This window comes from Eschrichtius robustus, chromosome 21 (genome assembly GCF_028021215.1).
Source record: "Eschrichtius robustus isolate mEscRob2 chromosome 21, mEscRob2.pri, whole genome shotgun sequence".
NCBI classification, from domain to species: domain Eukaryota; kingdom Metazoa; phylum Chordata; class Mammalia; order Artiodactyla; family Eschrichtiidae; genus Eschrichtius; species Eschrichtius robustus.
Genome location: NC_090844.1, coordinates 21,949,770 through 21,955,769, shown reverse-complemented (window position 1 = coordinate 21,955,769; position 6,000 = coordinate 21,949,770).

Sequence of the window (6,000 nt, the reverse complement as noted above, 5' to 3'; positions counted from 1 at the left end):
TATGGTTTTTATTCCTTAATTTGTTAATGTGGTGTATCACATTGATTGATTTGCATATATTGAAGAACCCTTGCATCCCTGGGATAAATCGCACTTGCCCATGGTGTATGATCCCTTTAATGGGTTGTTAGATTCTGTTTGCTAGTATTTTGTTGAGGATTTTTGCATCTATGTTCATCAGTGATATTGGTCTATAATTTTCTTTTATTGTGATATCTTTTTCTGGTTTTGGTATCAGGGTGATGGTGGCTTTGTAGAATGAATTTGGGAGTGTTTCTCCCTCTGCAGTTTTTTGGAAGAGTTTGAGAAGGATGGGTGTTAGCTCTTCTCTAAATGTTTGATAGAATTCACCTGTGAAGCCATCTGGTCCTGGACTTTTGTTTGTTGGAAGATTTTTAATGATGGTTTCAATTTCATTACTTGTGATAGGTCTGTTTATATTTTCTAATTCTTCCTGGTTCAGTCTTGGAAAATTGTACCTTTCCAAGAATTTGTCCATTTCTTCATGGTTGTCCATTTTATTGGCATATAGTTGTTTGTAGTAGTCTCTTATAACTCTTTCTATTTCTGCAGTGTCGGTTCTGATTTCTCCTTTTTCATTTCTAATTTTATTGATTTGCGTCCTCTCCCTTTTTTTCTTGATGAGTCTGGCTAAGGGTTTATCAATTTTGTTTATCTTCTCAAAGAACCAGCTTTTAGTTTTATTGATCCTTGCTATTGTTTTCTTTGTTTCTATTTCATTTATTTTTGCTCTGATCTTTATGATTTCTTTCCTTCTACTGACTTTGGGTTTTCTTTGTTCTTTTTTCTCTAGCTGTTTTAAGTGTAGGGTTAGATTGTTTGAGATTTTTCTTGTTTCTTGAGGTGAGATTGTATTGCTATAAACTTCCCTGTTAGAACTGCTTTTGCTGCATCCCATAAGTTTTGGGTTGTCGTGTTTTCATTTTCATTTGTTTCTGTGAATTTTTTAATATCTTCTTTAATTTCTTCATTGATCTCTCAGTTATTTAGTAGCACACTGTTTAGCCTCCATGTATTTGTGTTTTTTACAGTTTTTTTCCTGTAATTGATTTCCAATCTCATAGCGTTGTGGTCAGAAAAGATGCTTGGTATGATTTCAATTTTCTTAAATTTTCTGAGGCTTGATTTGTGACCCAAGATGTGATCTATCCTGGAGAATGTTCTGTGTGCACTTGAGAAGAAAGTGCATTCTGCCACTTTTGAGTGGAATGTTCTATAAATATCAATTAAATCTATCTGGTCCGTTGTGTCATTTAAAGCTTATGTTTCCTTATTTATTTTCTGTTTGGATGATCTGTCCATTGGTGTAAGTGGCATGTTAAAGTCCCCTACTTTTATTGTGTTACTGTCGATTTCTCCTTTCATGGTTGTTAGCATTTGCCTTACGTATTGAGATGCTCCTGTGTTGGGTGCGTAAACATTTATAATTGTTATATCTTCTCCTTGGATTGATCCTGTGATCTTTATGTAGTGTCCCTCCTTATCTCCTGTAACAGTCTTTATTTTAAGGTCTATTTTATCGGATACGAGTATTGCTACTCCAGATTTCTTTTGCTGTCCATTTCTATGGAATATCTTTTTCCATCCCTTCACCTTCACTCTGTATGTGTCCCTAGGTCTGAAGTGTGTCTCTTGTAGACAGCATATAAGTGGGTCTTGTTTTTATATCCATTCAGCCAGTCTGTGTCTTTTGGTTGGGGCATTTAATCCATTTACATTCAAGGTTATTATCGATATGTATGTTCCTGTTACTATTTTCTTAATTGTTTTGGGTTTGTTTTTGTGGGTCTTTTTCTTCTCTTGTGTTTCCCGCCTAGAGAAGTTTCTTTAGCATTTGTTGTAAAGCTGGTTTGGTGGTGCTGAATTCTCTTAGCTTTTGCTTGTCTGTAAAGGTTTTAATTTCTCTGTCGAATCTGAATGAGATCCTTGCTGGGTAGAGTAATCTTGGTTGTAGGTTTTTCTCTTTCATCACTTTAAGTATATCCTGCCACTCCTTTCTGGCCTGTAGAGTTCCCTCCGAAAAATCAGCTGATAACCTTATGGGGACTCCTTTGTATGTTATTTTTTGTTTTTCCCTTGCTGCTTTTAATATTTTTTCTCTAAATTTGATTTTCGTTAGTTTGATTAATATGTTTCTTGGTGTGTTTCTCCTAGGGTTTATCCTGTATGGGACTCTCTGTGCTCCCTGGACTTGGGTGACTATTTCCTTTCCCATATTAGGAAAGTTTTCAACTCTAATTTCTTCAAATATTTTCTCAGACCCTTTCTTTTTCTCTTCTTCTTCTGGGACCCCTATAATTCGAATGTTGGTGCATTTAGTGTTGTCCCAGAGGTCTCTGAGATTGTCTTCAATTCTTTTCATTCTTTTTTCTTTATTCTGGTCCTTGGCAGTTATTTCCACCATTTCGTCTTCCAGCTCACTTATTCGTTCTTCTGCCTCAGTTATTCTGTTATTGATTTCTTCTAGTGTATTTTTCATTGCAGTTATTGTGTTGTTCATCTCTGTTTGTTTTTACTTTAGTTCTTCTAGATCTTTGTTAAACATTTCTTGTATTTTCTCAATCCGTGCCTCCATTCTATTTCCAAGATTCTGGATCATCTTTACTATCATTACTCTGAATTCTTTTTCAGGTAGATTGCCTATTTCCTCTTCATTTATTTGGTCTTGTAAGTTTTTACCTTGCTCCTTCATCTGTGACATATATGCTGTCTTATTTATTTATTTAATTGTGTTCCTGTCTTACTGGTTGTTTGGCCTGAGGCTTCCAACACTGGAGCGTGTTGGCTGTTGGGTAGAGCTGGGTCTTCGTGCTGAGATGAGGACCTCTGTGAGACCTCATTCCGATGAATATTCCCTGGGGTCTGAGGTCCTCTGTTAGTCCAGTGGTTACGGCACAGAGCTCCTACCACAGGAGCTTCGGCCCGACCCCTGGCTCATGAACCAAGATCCCACAAGCTGCATGGGGTGGCAAAAAAACCCCCCACAAAAACAGAGAACAATAACAAAGTAAAAAGTGAAGTTAGACTAGAAAATAACAGATAAAAAATAAAAATATAGATGAATCAACAACTGGAAGGTACAACAGTACCACAATAGTAAAAAAGAGGATGAGGGAAAAGAGAAAGGAAAACAAAGAGGGGGGGAAAGGCCTTGGCTGTGGAGGGCGGGGCCTAAGCAAGGGTGAGGTTTGGGTGGTGGGTGGGGCCTATGTTCAGGACCCACAGGGCTGGAAAAGGCCTTGGGGGCTGTGGGGGTGGGGCTTAGGCTCAAGGAACAGAAGGGGCCCAGGCGTGGCCCCACCCCTGGTCTCAGAGGGCGGGGGACCTCACCTGGGAGCCCAGCAGGCTTTCCTGAGCTCGAGTGGGCAGGGCAAACGCCCTCCGCTCCTCTGCTGCTCCTCCGGTCCCACAGGGCCCCTCCCACCTGCCTCTCCTGTTCTCCCCTCAGCCTCCCTCCTATGCCCCCAAGGACCCACACGGCCTGGAGGGGGCTTTGGAGAGCAGGGAACCGGCCTGGGAACTCAGCAGGCTCCCTGTACACGAGTGGGCGGGCAGTCACTCTCTGCTCCTCCCGCCTACTTCTCCTGATCTCCCTGGCTTCAGGGGTGCCAATCCTGTCCGGCCTCCAGTTCTCCTCCCTCCTCTTCCCCGCACGTCCTACTGGTTCACTTGGGGGTTCCCTCCCGTCTCCTTGGGCATCAGGGTCCCCCGCCAGCAGCCAGCAGGTGCCCTAGTTGTGGGAAGACCTGCATCTTCCCACACCGCCATTTTGACTCCTCCCCCTAGATTTCTTAATTGAGACATTTCTACAACTGAGGAAATGTGGCAGATGGAGCTTCCTGCTACATTGGTTTTTTTCCCCCAACTTTCTACTAATTTAGTATGAAGAAACCTCCAGAAAGCCTTTTCTATCTAAAAACATGTCCAAACAGTGATCAGAGCCCATATGGTTGGAAAACGGGAATGCTAGGAAGGAAGGGTGAGGAAATTTTACTTGTTGCTTATTATATGTCTGTATTACTTAATTTTCTTATAAAAATGTGTTATATATGTGTAATTACATTAAAACAAGCCATCAAAGCAGTCATCTAAATCACCATGTGGTGAGCAGTCAGCCTAACCCTCGTTTTCTAGGTTTGGGCAATACTCTTTACTATATTTTCAAGTCTTTCTGGTAACCAGTGTGAGGCAGGAAAGGAGGTGTGAGCCTTGATATTTACTAGCAAGTGCCCCTATTTCCTCAATCCCCCCGCGGGACTGTGCAGGAAAATAGGCTAGAATGAGGCTTTTCTAAAAGCATGACATCTCAGACTAGAGTTGATCTTCCTGGCCACCAGGTGACGCTTGTGTGTCTCTGCAGGGAAAGAGATTTGAGTAACAATCTAGACAGTAATTTTTAGAAATTCAGGATATTTAACAAATCACCAGATTATCTCATGCAGAAATGGAGTATAGGTGTTTCTTGACACGTTTTTATAAACAGATCAGAAAATTTTACCTTGGTAAGAAATTCTATTTTCTCAATTAAGAAAAGATGACATTCTGATTTCTATCTGAAGATCCCCATATCTAAATTCTAAAGTTATAGTTAAGATTGTAGGCATTAGGTTAACAATCAAAAAGTGCATAGTGGGACTTCCCTGGTAGTGCAGTGGTTAAGAATCCACCTGCTAATGCAAGGGACACGGGTTCGAGCCCTGGTCCGGGAAGATCCCACATGCCGCAGAGCAACTAAGCCCATGCACCATAATTACTGAGCCTGTGCTCTAGAGCCCGTGTGCCACAACTACTGAGCCCGTGTGCCACAACTACTGAAACCCGCATGCCTAGAGCCCATGCTCCATAACAAGAGAAGCCACCGCAATGAGAAGCCCGCATACTGCAATGAAGAGTAGCCCCTGCTCACTGCAACTAGAGAAAGCCCGTGCACAGCAACAAAGACCCAATGCAGCCAAAAACAAACAAACAAACAAACAAATAAATAAATAAATAATGTTCATAGTGTATGCATTTTCGCCTCACTCCAAATTGTAGGTTGACCCCATGCAGGTGAACAGTCAAGACATATCTCAGACTTTCCCTCCGCTGCAGGATAACTGAAAAACATTTGATTCCTTCCTAACTCTGGGTTACATTGCAAAACATTATTCTATCAATTTAATACATCATAATGACACAAAATTCAGGGCCAACCAATTCTTGGGTTTTCACAGCACTTGAGAGTGATTCCAGCACACTTAGCCTCACACCCTTTTTTAACCTCCTTAATGTGTGTCTGTGTCTTAAGACACATACACAAATGTATGAATCATAATAGCAAAAAAACTGGAAATAATTCACGTCTATCAACAGTAGAAGAAATTTAAAAATTGTGGTAAGCTCATAAAATAGAATACTATACAACAAAGCAAACGAATAGGATAATAATACTGATTGAAATAAGACAAGCACAAAATATATATCATGTGATTCCATTTATATAAATTGAAAAACAGGCAGAATTAATCAACGGTTTTAGAAGTCAAGGTAGTAGTTACATTTGGGGAGGAGGTGAGGGTAGTAATTTGGCAGGAGAATGAAGGGGTTTCTGGGTACTAGTTGTGTTCTATTGCTTTACCCAGATATCTTCATTTTATGATAGTTCATTAAAGCTGTACATTTATGCTTTGTACACTTCTCTTTTTCTGTTTTTATTTTATATTGGAGTATAGTTGATTTACAATGTTGTGTTAGTTTCAGGTGTACAGCTAAGTGATTCATTTATACATATACATATATCCATTCTTTTTCAGATTCTTTTTCCATATAGGTTATTGCAGAGTATCAAGTAGAGTTCCCTGTGCTGTACAGTAGGTCCTTGTTGATTGTCTTACTTTATACATAGTAGTGTGTATATATGTTAATCGCAAATTCCTAATTTATTCCTACCCACCCCCAACCTTTCCCCTTTGGTAACCATAAATTTGTTTTTGAAGTCTA